This window comes from Oryctolagus cuniculus, chromosome 7 (genome assembly GCF_964237555.1).
Source record: "Oryctolagus cuniculus chromosome 7, mOryCun1.1, whole genome shotgun sequence".
In the NCBI taxonomy this organism is placed as follows: Eukaryota; Metazoa; Chordata; class Mammalia; order Lagomorpha; family Leporidae; genus Oryctolagus; species Oryctolagus cuniculus.
This window is the reverse complement of record NC_091438.1, coordinates 48,350,901-48,367,019: the sequence shown is the minus strand read 5'-3', so window position 1 is coordinate 48,367,019 and position 16,119 is coordinate 48,350,901. Positions and strand designations below refer to the sequence as shown.

The window sequence follows — 16,119 nt, the reverse complement described above, 5'->3', positions numbered from 1 at the left end:
CAGAGCGACGCTGTGCGCTCCAGCGCCCGGGACTCCACGGAGAGGCGAGCGGGAGCCGCGCGGTGCGTTGGGAGGTCGGGCAGCCGCAGGGACAGCCGCACGGCCTTCACCCCACCGCCTCAGGAGTCAGTAGTCTTTCAGAAAGAAATGAGCAAAATACTTTTTTTCAAACTGCTGAAAAAAATGTGCTAAAAGATGAAGCAAGGATGATACATGTTGGTCTTTGATAAAATACAAATTTACTGGATTCAAATTATAATACCCTATCTCCTCATTGTACTAGACTCTGACTGAGGAGAAAAACAAAACACAAAAATATCTTTAGCTTAGTGGAAATATTTAAAAGTCTCAAACTATCTTCAGCCTGTCCCTTGTGCACCAGATACAGCATTTCCTGAACTCCTGCTGTTGCAAGCCCACCTCAGTATCCAGCTCTGCATGAGATCCATTAGGTAGAGGCCTCCAGCACCTAGGCTTTCTTTTGCTCTCTCAGGCCCATAGTTTGTTTTTGTTCCCAAAGTCCCTAATGAGGGGGAGAATTGTCAGCTTACTGGAGTCATTTTGCCTGATGGCTCAGAGAGCTGGAAGTCCCTGGGAGTTTCTGCCAATCCTACAGCACCCAGGAACCCTGTGCAGAGCATTTACCTATGATTGACAGGTTCAGGTATCTGAAAGCCCAGCTAGTTGATTTTGTAGTGAATAAGGCTTGGAGAAAAGGGAACGCAGGGGCCACCTTTTAAAGATCTACATAGAAATGGATAAATCCTTGCCACAGAAGGTCCAATTATGACAGAGAGTGACACATGTGAGACTGTGCAGAGGAAGACTGAAGATGTTCTGCTTGCATGGGCAAGACACCCATCATGGGAGAGACAAGGAATCAGAGAAGGGTGGGAATTAGACCAGGTGTATGCAGTAGCTTCTAATCGTGCTATCATGTTGTAATCACGTGGAGAGCCTATAACTACCACGAATGGCTGGTTTCCGTTCCTAGCAATCTCAGTTTGAAGTGGCTTCAGGTGGGTTTGGAGCATTAGTAGTTTTCAAAGTACCCAGGGGCTTCTAGCCTTTGGCTAGAGATGACAAGGAATGTGAATGTGCTCAGGTCACCAGTCTAGAAGTATCCCAAGCGTGAACCTTCTTCATAGAAGAGGCCTAGCAAGAGACATTGATAGAATTCTTCCTCTTTCAATGATCATATTTGCACAGCAGGGGGGAAAAATGAAGAGAAAAAGATAGAGCAGACTTTCTCCTAGACCTCTGTCCTCAAAATGTAGTGAGAAGCACACAATTCTCTGTGACCTGTAGCATGGACAGTAAACTGAGTAAAAACGCAGGGGCTGGTGTTGTGGGCCCACATCTCATATGAAGGCAGCTTTGACCGTGGGCAACTGCACGTCTAGTCCAGCTACCTGCTGATATGCCTGGGAAGGCAGTGGAAGATGGCCAATTACTTGGGCCCCAGCACCCACATGGCCAACCCAGAGGAAACTCCTGGCTCCTGGCTTCAGACTGGACCAGCTCAGGCCTTTGTGGCCATTTGTGGAGTGAGCCAGGCCATGGAACAACTCTTTCATGGTCTCTCTCTCCTCCACCCCACCCCTGTAGCTCTACCTCACAAATAAAATAAGCAAATCTTTAAAAAAAAAAATCAAAGAAAGAAGAACCTTTGCTAGAAGCAACCAGCCCTATTATTTCAGTACAATCTCAGTAGTAAGTGCTTACAGTCTTGATTTCACAATGTGAGACTGGAGCAGGATCACAACTTGAAAATCTTTGCCTTCAATGAGTCTTCTCAAGAAGAAACTTCACAGAGAGCTTGTAGGTCTTCTTCTCCCAAAGAGAACCCAACAGCAAGAAAACCAAACCTTTAGGGAATAGCTTCTGGGTTTGCATTTGCCTCCCCTGCAACAGATGAAGCAAATCAAAAGCAAACCCAAAATCCTTCCCTAAGAAGACTGGTTGACTGGAAACACCTAAGGAATGAGAAATGAGCATTTTTTCACTTTTCATTAAAGAATTTTTGGTTATTTCCCGAAGATATCCCTGGAATGCCCTAAGGAGAAATAACTTTGCAGAATGTTGCTTACCCTGGGCACAGGGCATCAGCCAAGATCTATGCCTTGCTCTTTGCTTGGCAATTTCCCTTTTTCTGCTTCTGCTCACTTCTTTCCCCCACCTCCACCCTCTAACTGTACAAGAACATTGACAAGTCTCACCAGGCAAAGCGTGTTCCTGTCCCAGCCAAAGTCACGCTCACCCTGTAGAACTTGTCCAGCTTCCTCCAGGTGGAAGCCCTCCCTCCGCCTTCCCTGACAATCTGTGATGTAGCAGAACCATGTTGGTGTCCAGCTCGGGTTTTTCACCTCTGGGTCATGTGGGTTTATTCATTAGCCCCTTGTCACCATGATCTTCTCACAGTCTTGTTATTGACCAAGGACCATGGTGGTTCTCACACTGTAGGGCTCTCCCTGTTCCCCCACACTCCTATGAAGTGGATATAGGAGAATTTTCCTGCAAATGTCTTCTCTTTGCAGTAACTAGTCTGTGAATGTGCATGTGTGAGCTACGGCTCTCATCCCGGGGCCTGGCAAAGACCTTTATTTTCTTTCGAGGAGCAGCATGGAGGGTAAATTGAGGCTGAGGAGGAGCTGGTGGGGGTCTGGCTAACTCACCTGCAGCAGAAGCTGGGAGCAGGGCTGTTGGATTTCTTTTTCTAAAGATGAACTTTTCCTGTCCACTGACTTGTCTTTGGCAATCCAACATAAAGCTGGACATATTTGAAACACAGGAAGCCCCAGGCTTACCAGACCTCTAGGCTAGCAGGCTGATTCAGGGAGGCACCAGGAAGACACTTCCCCCACACCCTGGTGTGGGAAGGGCCTTGGATGAGAGAAAATGAGACAGAGAGAAAATAAGAGGCATAGAGAGAGGACCCCTATCCAATAATTCACTCCTTAAATGTGCACAACACCAGGGGCTGGGTCAGGCCAAAACCTGGCTCAACCCAGTCTCCCCATGGGTAGGAGAGGCCCACGTGCTTGCGTTCACCTCCCCTTCAGCAGATGGCAGCTGAGGTCTCTCTGGGTCCCTTTAGCTGTAGCAGGACTGCCTGGAGCCACCCAAACTCGCACAAGCTCCACACATGCCTGGAACTGCCTTCCTGGCTTTTTCCTCTCTGAGATTTCCTCCAGCCCCCTTGTCTTCCCAGCTGCTGTGGTGGCCTCGACCTTGTCCAGCAACTTGAAATGAGCAGACAACCGAGCTTTGCTCTCAGCCACATCTGTGAAGCTGGAACAGCTGCTCCATTCTTCCAGGAGTCTGCCTGTTTTGTTCAGTCCCCAGCAACTTCAGATCCTTTAAGAAAGATAATTCCACTAAGTTTTCAGCTCTCTCCTGTGGGTGAGTTAAATCTGAGAGGCAAAAAGGGGGGGGGGGACAGAATGGGCATCCAGCAAGTCAAGAGAGAGCCTGTGCTGATGTGCATACCACAGAGCTGTGTGACCTAGCCAAGCCAGGGTCCAGAGGACTTCTGCCCTTCAGGAGAGTTTCAGGCATAGAAGACAACCAACTGCCCCAACACGGAACCTGTGCTAACCACACCCTGAGCTTTTGACGCAAGGGTCAGATTGAAACCGCGGCCCATGGCTTTGGCGCCTTTGTCGGGTGGAAGACCTGCAGAAGTCGGGGCGAAAGGGCCGCGAGGGACAGCGCGCAGGTGAGGCCCCGCCGGGTCGGGGAGGGCGGGAAGAGGGGGCCCCCGCAGCCACCGCTGGACCCCAGCGCTGCCATCTGGTTAGAGCCAGGAGCACCGACGGCCCGGCCGGATCCAAGAAGAAGACCACGAAGGCCGTGAGGGACGCGCCCATGGCTCGGCGGCACCTGACTCGCGGCTCCTTCATTCAGCTTCTGGGACTGGACAGTCAGCGAAGAACGCCCCCGGCGGGCGGTTCTGCCCCTGGAAACGCGGCGGGAGACGCCCGATTCCACCGCCAGCTCAGGCTCCAGGCGCCTAAGGTGGAGTCGCGGGTCTCTTTGGACGTCGCTGGCTCCTTATCTTGGGGGTTGTTGGTATTTTCTTGGAGCTCATTTTATTCTAATGTAGAAATGTAGTTCAGTTTGATATACTGAGATATGGCATAGAAATCATTTTCTAGGGTACATTTTGTTGTATAATCCGACGGTGGTTTCCGTAGTGTAGTGGTAATCACGTTCGCCTAACACGCGAAAGGTCCCCGGTTCGAAACCGGGCGGAAACAGACGTGTTCTTTTTCCGGAAAGAAAACCGTAGGACTCACACTTAAATGCTTGCCCCCAGAGAAATAATTGCTCCGATTCCATAATGATACCTGCATGGATACAACCATTTTACTATTGCTCACTCATTTTGCAAGCTTGGGGGGGGGGGGGGTTAGATGGCTACATTTATGGGCTAGCTAGATAAATTATAGTACAGACATGCTATGCATGTCTACACTGAATAGAAAACTGATCTAGATTGCTTTGAATACATGGTACTGGCAGAAAACTTAACTAAAAAGTGAGTTTTGAATTAATTCAGAGCAATATTTGGAGTTTAAGAAACAAATCCCTAGGAAGATATTTATTTCAGCCATGGAAGACCAGCATTCCATATGGGGTTCAGTGACTTTCCTACTTGTTCTTCCATCAAAAGCTCAGGAAACTTTGGGACCAAAATTTAGAAATGATACACATAACTTGGATATATCTCATAAACATAATGGGCATCATTACCTGAGAGTGGGGAGAAGCCACATACAAAAAAGTACACAAGGGTGATTCAAAAATTTCATAGAAAATGGAATTAAAACATTCATTTTGGTGAAACATTTTTGAAATCCAAGCATTTTTTTCATGATATGATATTTTTGGGTGTACTTGGTGAAGACTGCTCATCCGAATGGATTTCAAAAAAAAATTACAGCCAAGGAAACTTACCTTTGACAGCCATTTTCCACAATCTTCTTGAAGTGCCCTTGTACAGTCGTTGACATGAATTCAAAAATAGGCAATTGTGAGTTCTGGTGATAATAATCAGATTAGTGATTACCTAAGAGAGAGAGAGGGAAGGAATGGCTTGGAAAGGGGCTCCACACACCTTCCTTGAATCATAGTAATCTTCTGTAACTTGAACTAGATGCTGACTGCATTTATCAAAATTAAACATACCGCACTAATTACTTCTTTTTAAAAAGTGCTGTATCGTAGTGCAATAATTTGCCATGTGTACTGTAGTGCAATAATTTATTGTTCCCATAAAAACTAGGGTACAGAGAGTAGAGACAAGCCAGTCTGGACCATGGCTTTTTATTATGCTTTTTATTGTGAACTCATTCAATGCTCAATCTGGTTTGGTGTTAATAAAAAAAAAAAAAAAAAGAAAGAAAGAAAGAGAGAGAGAGAAAGAAAGAGAAAGAAAGAAAAGTCCCACTGGTATTTGAAATAGCTCTCCTGGGAGAACGGCTAAACCACATTATTTCATTGGTGGAAGATCCTTTCCCAGGTCCCTGTGAGGCAGCAGTTCACCGTTGTGGGTATTTCCCCTCCAGTTGTGACAAAGAGCACGTCCAAATTTCCTTCTTTGACGTGGCCGGCTCCGGGTTTGTGCACGGTGAGGTTTACTCCTCTTCGGATCGCTTTGAGCCAGGGACCTCCCTCCGCGCCAGTGGCTGCAGGAGTCCAAGCCTAGCGACACCGGTCCCGTCGCCAGCTGCGGGCTGGAGGGCGTCGCGGTGTCCAGAGCTCGAATTGCAGACCTCCAGGCTGGAGAAGCTTGCTGGCAACCATTGTGCCGCCTATCATTTTGCGACTTCAAAAATAAAGCGAAATACTCTCTTCGCTGCCTCCTTCTTGGACGGGTAGAGATCCTCGAGCGTTTCTCTCCCATGCGCGTCTCCGCTTCTTCCTCCCGCTTTTTCCACACAGTCACGATTCCCACGCCTGGGATCGGGCCGGTGCTTCCCCGCAGGCCTCCTGGGAGGTCTCCTTGTCTCAGCGACGCCTCTGCTTTCTTTGGCTCCTTTTCCAGCGTCTGCTTTTGGCGCGGTCACTCACCCGCACCAGTCGCACCGACCTCACGGACTCCGCCGAGGGCAGCCGGGCGGAGCGCGGAGTGGGAAGCGCCAGCACGGAGCCCACGGGCGCGCTCGGCTCCCCGTGGATCCCAGCACAGCTCCCGCCCGGGGTCGCTGACTCGGGCGTCCCTGGGGCGCTGTTTCCGAAGCAGGCTGCAACCTTTCTGATGTCAGGGTTCTAAGGGGAAGGACAAAACCGGGTCTCAAACATTCCTGAAGCTTGGAGTTTGCGAAAAGGAGTGGGGGGGGGGGGGGCGGCCCGCGGAGGTGGTCCAGCGGCTCCTCCAGGGACCTGTGGGGGCGCAGCGAGGCGCAGGCGTGCAGCCAGGCGCAGGCGTGCGGGGCCGCAGGGAGTGCGAGTTCCCCAGAGGCTGGCGCCCGTGCTGCTCCTGCAGGAGAACGGACACTGCCCCCTCTGTCCCGCAAGACCCTAACGTGTTCGTGGAAACGCGGGGTTTGTTAAACTGTATGGACGGGGGAAGTGACCGATGGCGGCGGGAAGAGAACGAGAAAGGCACCACATTGTCTAATCTGAAGCCACCAAAGTACCTGCTTCATCTACGTGGCTTTCAGGGACACATTTTGTTGGCTACTTTTGTTATTGGTTTCCGTAGTGTAGTGGTTTTCACGTTTGCTTTACACGCGAACAGTCCCCCGTTCGAAACCGGGCGGAAACAGACTTTTCCTGAAGCCAGGAGAACAAGGATGGGGTTAGGGTGGACACACCACGCAGCTCACGTCAACCAGACCCCATTTCTCTTCTCTGCTCGTAGTGCCCATTGTCACCCCTTTCCTGCCATCCCAGCTCTTTAGATTTACAATGGTGAAATGCTTTCAGATTTTTTTTTAAATTTTTTTATTTGAAACAGAGAGTTAGAGAGAGGTAGAGACACTTAGAGAAGTCTTCCATCTGCTGGTTCACTCCCCAAATGGCCACAATGGCCGGAGCAGAGCCAATCCACAGCCAGGAGCCAGGAGCTTTTTCCAGGTCTGCCACATGGGTGCAGGGGCCCAAGGACTTGGCCATCCTCTGCTGCTTTTCCAGGCAGCAGTTATAGCAGGGAGCTGGATAGAAAGTGGAGCAGTTTGGACTCGAACTGGAGCCTATATGGAATGTCAGTGCCTCAAGTCACAGTGTAGGCCCCTCAGGTTTTTTACAGTGAATCTTCTCCATAGGCCTCAGTCCTCTGCCTAGGCTGACCTGAACCACTGCTTTCTGGTTTGTGAGCTCCAGAGGGGAGCTGAGGAGGGGCCTGCTTGGCTTCCCATCCTATGGGAACACAGCGGCAGAACCCACTGATTGGTGGAGAGAAACTGAATTTAAATCTGCATCTGGATCTCAAACCAAGCTGATACTGTCAATATTCCTCAGGCACCCCAGTTGAAAGTATATATTTACATTAACCCACCCCTACCCCAGAGGATCCTCAGGACACTATGAGGGTCTCACACCCTCTCTGAAGGTTCAGGCAGCCAACAGTTTTAATAGTTGGAGCTCCAGCATGTGCTGAGTGCGTCTGTGGCTCCCAACCCCTTGCCCACACTCTCTTCTACTTTGTCCCTGGAGTTCTTCGTGCTGTCTTCACTGGTGAGCTGCCTTCACCGCAGCCAGAGCTTTGCCTTCTCTCCCAGGAGAGCTTTCGAGCCCTGGTCTTAGATGGTGCTGCTTGGAAGGGCTTGGGTGGCCAGTGGAGGATGGCTCAAGTGATTGGGCCCCTGCACCCATGTGGAAGACCTGGAAGAAGCCTCTGGCTTCAGCCTGGCACAGCCCCAGCTCTTGAGGTCATTTGGGGTGTAAACCAGCAGATGGAAGATTTTTCTCTCTCTCCCTCTCTCAGTCTCTGTAACTTTGCCTTTCAAATAAATAAATAAATCTTAAGAAAAAAAAAAGCTGTTACATGAAAGCTATAGGCCCATAATAATTTCACCACACACTGGAAAGAGGAGAGGTTAACAGCTTCTCAATTCTGCAGGCTCAAATGCTGGAAATACCAGCCTCTCCAGGATAATGGACAATCAATACACACTCGCAGACTAGTTTTCCTGACATGCGCCATCAAACAGAGAATGCATCTCTGTCAATCACCACCTAACAGAGATCACCCCAGAAGTTCACTTGAAACATGACACTCAGAAACCCCCTGCGATGCCCCTGGTGGGAGAAATCACGATGCAAAAATTAAAGAAAGAACAAAAGCCTTGGTCCAGGACCCAGGTTCAGCATGCAGGAGTCAAGAGCTCTGTTTCTGCGCATGGGAGAAACAGAAGAACCAAGGGATCATGAGCCCACAGCACTAGGGCCCAGGTCTGCCTGTCGGGTGCAGGTTCCTTTGGCTCCAGTGATGCATCTCACATGGACAGATTGGCATGGGCAGAGCCCCAGCAAACATCTGGCAAGGAATACTATGGAGAGAGTTATCTGCATGCTCACTGACCATGGTATAGCAGGAGAAGACACGCAAGCTTCTCATCACTTCCTGTGGAAGCCAAAGCAAGATCTCTGAAGATATAAAGGAAAGCAGGAGAACAGGTGTCTGACACCATGAGGATTCCCCTCTGGGATAGTGGCTTGGCTGAAAGCCATAAAAGAGGTCATCTGCCAGGGTTCTCTGGATGTGTGTAACCAGGTCATTACAGACAACAGTTGCAGTTATTGGAAGTCTGCAAGCTAGCTTAGAAGTTTAGCTGTCAACACCCACAGCTGAGCAGCTGTGGGGAGTGCCCACCAAATCCTCCTGTTGCACCAAGCTCTTAGTCAAGCAGGGGGGCCCACTCCCCTTGTTGGAGGTTCAAGATCCCTGAATAGTAAGCTTGTGCCTACAAGTAAGTGAAGAGAGGGACACTAATGGAGTTCATAAACCACCTGGAATATGACTTAGTGCCATTCTAGAAAAAGAGCAGTTTCCAAGTTGGCTGATATTCGAAGCCGTGTATAACAGCCATAAAGAAGCAGTTGCACAGGCAACGCTACACTGTGGACACAGCTGCACAGGGGCTAAAATGTGCATGATACATCTTCCTAGTGCACAATACAACGACCTCTGTGGTGCTCTCATGAAGCCAACCAGGCTTCATAAGATTTTGAAAGTACTTGCACAGAGTACAGAAACTTCTTTTTACAAATTATTATTTATAATGGTGAGAACGCTGTTGATAAAGTAAGCACAACTGAGGCACACGCTTGGGCACCAAACACTGCTGTGGGTGTTGTATCACAGATGTCAAATGCAAGTCCCCCAACGGACCTCACCGGCGCCAGCCCATTTGGCCCGAGGACTGGTTTCCTCCTCAGTGTGTGTTTCAGGCCTCCTGGGCTCCCAGCAGGTGGTCTGGGGGAGTGGAATGACGTGGGGAGGTGGCTTTTGTGGGGACAGCAGACAAGTAAAGACGAGAGACAAGAATGTGCTCCGCGGGCAGCACCTGGTAAAAATGCAACGGCGGCCGTCCCTGGGTGGGCTCGAACCACCAACCTTTCAGTTAACAGCCGAACGCGCTAACCGATTGCGCCACAGAGACTCGGCTCTGAGAACACAGGGACCGATCCTTCCCCGGGTCAACTTCCGGCTTTGAAGGGAGACGTTTCGGGCTTTAGAGCCCGGCCACCGCCGAGAGGCGAGCGGGAGCCGCGGTATGCGCCACGCTGGCAACCGGTACTTAGGGTGGTCGGGCAGCTGCAGGCCAGCTGCGTGGTCTTCCCGCCTCAGGAGCCCGCGCCTGGCAGTCAACGCGGTCCGCCTGCAGCCATTTCCCGTATATTTTAAGCGTGGTTCCATGATGTAATGGTGAGCACTCTGAACTCTGAATCCAGCGATCCGAGTTCAAATCTTGGTGGGACCTTTGCCTTTAACTTACTAAACTGCCATTTTGATCATTTAAATGGGATTTATTACCGCTCCCGAGGTCCTTCCGCCTTGTAAGGGACAGAAGGCAGCTCTGCAGGGAACAGACTGCTCTGCCCTCGATGCCCTCAGTCCCCGGCCGCCTCTGGAACCTCATAGGTTCATCCAGCTCTAGGGCACTCTGTGGAGTCCGCGTTCCAGAAATGGGTTCTTTATAACGGCCAGGTCCCCAGGAAAATGACCGAGCCTGGGGGATCGCAGTCCTCGGCGAGGCTGGGGCTCCTGCCCTCGCCATGCACGAAGGGGCGGAGGCACACAGGGCGCCCTTGGCCCTGCTGGGGCTGAAACCTGAGCCCGTGGGGAAATCACCCACTGCTATCAGGGACAGGTGGAAAACGCCGGTGTCTGGACCGCGGATTTGGATCCCGGCAAAGTCTGGGTGGGACCTACTGAGTGGGTAAAAAAGACTCTTATCCAGGACACCCAGGATTTCTGGGCGGGAGGAGCAGGGGAGAGGCCGTCTACAGGTCCCAGGAGAGAGCTCCCGGCCTGGCACTAGGCTCCGCCCAGCGGGCTTTGCAAAAACCACCGTACATCAGTCAATGAAGGACTCTTTGCAAGAAAAGGCATATTTCATTAAAAGAAGAAAAACATCCTTGTGCTATAATGTTTGTTAAAATTCCTTTCAGAGAAAGAGCAAGTGAGTCCCAGAACGGAGAGATGTTTGTGTAGAGGAGAGTAGCCCACAATATTTACCCTGCGTAGGATTTGAAAAGTACATAACCTGCTTTGCACGGAGGATTTGCACACTGCAACTTAGTAGCCACCTGCTCTTCAACTTATCAAAGCCGGGGGAGAGTGCCAACACAGTGCCCCACTTCCAAAAAGTCTGCAGCCGACAAATCGCACAGCCTCATACGCCCCGAACTCTTCACACGCGCTCACTTTGCGCCCCTCACGTCCCTGGGTGCCCTTCGCCTTGAAGCACGCACAGCGCACGTATGTGCCGCCAGCGGTGCCGTGCTTTCTCCCACAGCACTGGAAAGCGGTCGTGAATCTGCAGCAGGTCCCGGCCCAGCAGCCCCTGCTTGCTCTATCTACGTAGCTCCGACCCTTACGCGACGTCACGGGAGGTGCCCCACCCTCCCCGCGCCCAGCAGCTGCTCCACCAGCAGACCCTAGGCGAGCTCAGAGTGACAGCTGTGCCCGCCCCGTCCCTCCAAACCCCACCCCTGCGGGCGCCCCGGCCCTGGCCTCGGCCCTGGTCTGTCCGGACTGCGCCCGTTCTTACGCTGCGTCAGGCTTAGGAGTCCAAGTGCCGAGCACCCTTTTCGAATTCATCGAATACACGCAACATTTAGGGTCATCCAAGAGTATCTTTATACGGGAACTAAGCAAGACCACCTTCAGCACAGTGCACTCACGTGTGCGTAGCTCATTATTTACGTGGCTTTCTTCTGCCCAGACTCTGGGTCTGCTCTGATACAGCTTCCTCATGGAAGTACCTCCCAGCACAATTTCTGGCGCAACGGCTAAAAGCAGTACCCTGGACCCCTACTACGACCTGCGGGCCAAGCTGGAGAGGAGCCAGCAGAACGTCTAAGAATGAGAGAGAAATTCCTCACTGCCAGAGCTACTGTTTACTTCCTGGCCATCTACTCTTTGAACTGGAGAAAAATCAGGGGAGAGCGAGCACACCGTCCCCACTACCACACATTCTGCAGTCGAGTTTCCCCCATATGGGGAAGTCGCAGGGGTTAGCACTGCCGCAGTGAAATGGACGAGCCTCGCCCTGGGAGCACGGTTACCAGAGATTGGCAGGGTTCTTGTCTGGGCCCAACCAAGAAATCAGGCGTGAGACAGAGAGTAAGCAGAAAGCAAAACAGCAAGGTTTATTAGGGCAGGGCCAAAGTAAGAATGGATGGGCACCTCTCCAGACAGACCCTGAGAGAGAGTGCCCAGTCAGTCCCTCAGACTGGGGGAGAGTGAGGTTACATGGTTGAGTGGAGAGAGTACACCTGGGCAGGCCAGGCGGGTGGCTCAGCTGCCAGGCAGAGGGTTGAGGCCAGGGGCTCTGAAGGAGATGGGCCTTGCCTTGCTGCCTCTGCTCTTCCTGGAACAAAGGACTTTTTGGATGTAAATGCGAAAAGTTCCTATCTGAGTTTTGCTTCTGAAGTTCTCAGAAACAGCAGGAAGCCTGGCTGCCATTGCCCTGCTTAGAGGAAGGATGGGCGGGACCCTCTGGAAGATCCCTAGGATGTTTGAAGTGCACATACTGGGCTGCACCTGGAAGGTGATCAGGCAGAAGGGGCGGGGACCCCCACCTGGCAGGTTACTGGGTGGAGGGAGCAGGGCAGGATGCAAATACTGGGCTGCCCCTGGCAGGTTATTGGGATGACTTTGAGATGCATATGCTGGACCTACATGTCAACTCTTTAGGCCTTTGTCACACACACATAGCTCATATGTGATTTCCTACCTACAGAACCACTTGCGTGATCATGGTGTCACCCCTGCCAGGTAAGTATGAGTTCCGCCCCTTCTGTCCCAGCACAGCCTCACACAACTCGCTGTACACACACAGAGTGAGTTCCTCCCGCTTCCTGGGCTCTCCTTGGGCTGATCCACAGATCCCAGCAAGTTTCCTGAAAGAGGCTGTGATGTGATCTTTTGTCCCCCCGCACACGGAGCCTGAGCAGCTGACCCTGTTGGCCCCAGCTGCATGGTCGCTGTCCCCTCTGGGGCCACCTTTTAAAGATCTACATAGAAATGGATAAATCCTTGCCACAGAAGGTCCAATTATGACAGAGAGTGACACATGTGAGACTGTGCAGAGGAAGACTGAAGATGTTCTGCTTGCATGGGCAAGACACCCATCATGGGAGAGACAAGGAATCAGAGAAGGGTGGGAATTAGACCAGGTGTATGCAGTAGCTTCTAATCGTGCTATCATGTTGTAATCACGTGGAGAGCCTATAACTACCACGAATGGCTGGTTTCTGTTCCTAGCAATCTCAGTTTGAAGTGGCTTCAGGTGGGTTTGGAGCATTAGTAGTTTTCAAAGTACCCAGGGGCTTCTAGCCTTTGGCTAGAGATGACAAGGAATGTGAATGTGCTCAGGTCACCAGTCTAGAAGTATCCCAAGCGTGAACCTTCTTCATAGAAGAGGCCTAGCAAGAGACATTGATAGAATTCTTCCTCTTTCAATGATCATATTTGCACAGCAGGGGGGAAAATGAAGAGAAAAAGATAGAGCAGACTTTCTCCTAGACCTCTGTCCTCAAAATGTAGTGAGAAGCACACAATTCTCTGTGACCTGTAGCATGGACAGTAAACTGAGTAAAAACGCAGGGGCTGGTGTTGTGGGCCCACATCTCATATGAAGGCAGCTTTGACCGTGGGCAACTGCACGTCTAGTCCAGCTACCTGCTGATATGCCTGGGAAGGCAGTGGAAGATGGCCAATTACTTGGGCCCCAGCACCCACATGGCCAACCCAGAGGAAACTCCTGGCTCCTGGCTTCAAACTGGACCAGCTCAGGCCTTTGTGGCCATTTGTGGAGTGAGCCAGGCCATGGAACAACTCTTTCATGGTCTCTCCCTCCTCCACCCCACCCCTGTAGCTCTACCTCACAAATAAAATAAGCAAATCTTTAAAAAAAAATCAAAGAAACAAGAACCTTTGCTAGAAGCAACCAGCCCTATTATTTCAGTACAATCTCAGTAGTAAGTGCTTACAGTCTTGATTTCACAACGTGAGACTAGAGCAGGATCACAACTTGAAAATCTTTGCCTTCAATGAGTCTTCTCAAGAAGAAACTACACAGAGAGCTTGTAGGTCTTCTTCTCCCAAAGAGAACCCAACAGCAAGGAAACCAAACCTTTAGGGAATAGCTTCTGGGTTTGCATTTGCCTCCCCTGCAACAGATGAAGCAAATCAAAAGCAAACCCAAAATCCTTCCCTAAGAAGACTGGTTGACTGGAAACACCTAAGGAATGAGAAATGAGCATTTTTTCACTTTTCATTAAAGAATTTTTGGTTATTTCCCGAAGATATCCCTGGAATGCCCTAAGGAGAAATAACTTTGCAGAATGTTGCTTACCTTGGGCACAGGGCATCAGCCAAGATCTATGCCTTGCTCTTTGCTTGGCAATTTCCCTTTTTCTGCTTCTGCTCACTTCTTTCCCCCACCTCCACCCTCTAACTGTACAAGAACATTGACAAGTCTCACCGGGCAAAGCGTGTTCTTGTCCTAGCCAAAGTCACGCTCACCCTGTAGAACTTGTCCAGCTTCCTCCAGGTGGAAGCCCTCCCTCCGCCTTCCCTGACAATCTGTGATGTAGCAGAACCATGTTGGTGTCCAGCTCGGGTTTTTCACCTCTGGGTCATGTGGGTTTATTCATTAGCCCCTTGTCACCATGATCTTCTCACAGTCTTGTTATTGACCAAGAACCATGGTGGTTCTCACACTGTAGGGCTCTCCCTGTTCCCCCACACTCCTATGAAGTGGATATAGGAGAATTTTCCTGCAAATGTCTTCTCTTTGCAGTAACTAGTCTGTGAATGTGCATGTGTGAGCTACGGCTCTCATCCCGGGGCCTGGCAAAGACCTTTATTTTCTTTCGAGGAGCAGCATGGAGGGTAAATTGAGGCTGAGGAGGAGCTGGTGGGGGTCTAGCTAACTCACCTGCAGCAGCAGGGCTGTTGGATTTCTTTTTCTAAAGATGAACTTTTCCTGTCCACTGACTTGTCTTTGGCAATTCAACATAAAGCTGGACATCTCTGAAACACAGGAAGCCCCAGACTTACCAGACCTCTAGGCTAGGAGGCTGATTCAGGGAGGCACCAGGAAGACACTTCCCCCACACCCTGGTGTGGGAAGGGCCTTGGATGAGAGAAAATGAGACAGAGAGAAAATAAGAGGCATAGAGAGAGGACCCCTATCCAATAATTCACTCCTTAAATGTGCACAACACCAGGGGCTGGGTCAGGCCAAAACCTGGCTCAACCCAGTCTCCCCATGGGTAGGAGAGGCCCACGTGCTTGTGCCCATCTCCCCTTCAGCAGATGGCAGCTGAGGTCTCTCTGGGTCCCTTTAGCTGTAGCAGGACTGCCTGGAGCCACCCAAACTCGCACAAGCTCCACACATGCCTGGAACTGCCTTCCTGGCTTTTTCCTCTCTGAGATTTCCTCCAACCCCTTGTCTTCCCAGCTGCTGTGGTGGCCTCGACCTTGTCCAGCAACTTGAAATGAGCAGACAACCGAGCTTTGCTCTCAGCCACATCTGTGAAGCTGGAACAGCTGCTCCATTCTTCCAGGAGTCTGCCTGTTTTGTTCAGTCCCCAGCAACTTCAGATCCTTTAAGAAAGATAATTCCACTAAGTTTTCAGCTCTCTCCTGTGGGTGAGTTAAATCTGAGAGGCAAAAAGGGGGGGGGGGGGACAGAATGGGCATCCAGCAAGTCAAGAGAGAGCCTGTGCTGATGTGCATACCACAGAGCTGTGTGACCTAGCCAAGCCAGGGTCCAGAGGACTTCTGCCCTTCAGGAGAGTTTCAGGCATAGAAGACAACCAACTGCCCCAACACGGAACCTGTGCTAACCACACCCTGAGCTTTTGACGCAAGGGTCAGATTGAAACCGCGGCCCATGGCTTTGGCGCCTTTGTCGGGTGGAAGACCTGCAGAAGTCGGGGCGAAAGGGCCGCGAGGGACAGCGCGCAGGTGAGGCCCCGCCGGGTCGGGGAGGGCGGGAAGAGGGGGCCCCCGCAGCTACCGCTGGACCCCAGCGCTGCCATCTGCGTGGAGCCAGGAGCATCGACGGCCCGGCCGGAGCCAAGAAGAAGACCACGAAGGCCGTGAGGGACGCGCCCATGGCTCGGCGGCACCTGACTCGCGGCTCCTTCATTCAGCTTCTGGGACTGGACAGTCAGCGAAGAACGCCCCCGGCGGGCGGTTCTGCCCCTGGAAACGCGGCGGGAGACGCCCGATTCCACCGCCAGCTCAGGCTCCAGGCGCCTAAGGTGGAGTCGCGGGTCTCTTTGGACGTCGCTGGCTCCTTATCTTGGGGGTTGTTGGTATTTTCTTGGAGCTCATTTTATTCTAATCTAGAAATGTAGTTCAGTTTCCTATACTGAAATATGACACAGAAATGATTTTCTAGGGTACATTTTGTTGTATAATCCGAC

The 16,119-nt window shown here is 51.2% G+C and overlaps 1 long non-coding RNA gene and 2 other non-coding genes across 3 annotated transcripts; 1 reads left to right on the top strand and 2 right to left on the bottom strand.

Annotated features, from left to right (window-relative positions):
• Positions 1-1,614: 1,614 nt before the first annotated feature.
• On the bottom strand, positions 1,615-5,092 carry LOC138850310 (uncharacterized). Its single transcript, XR_011390033.1, has 3 exons — positions 4,960-5,092; positions 2,220-3,357; positions 1,615-1,905 (listed from the first exon to the last, which is right to left on the bottom strand). It is a non-coding gene; the product is annotated as an uncharacterized lncRNA (long non-coding RNA).
• TRNAV-AAC (transfer RNA valine (anticodon AAC)) lies at positions 4,187-4,259 on the top strand. Its single transcript has one exon. It is a non-coding gene; the product is annotated as a tRNA-Val (tRNA).
• Positions 5,093-9,537: 4,445 nt separating the features above from the next.
• TRNAN-GUU (transfer RNA asparagine (anticodon GUU)) lies at positions 9,538-9,611 on the bottom strand. The gene has a single exon. It is a non-coding gene; the product is annotated as a tRNA-Asn (tRNA).
• Between the last annotated feature and the right edge of the window lie 6,508 nt (positions 9,612-16,119).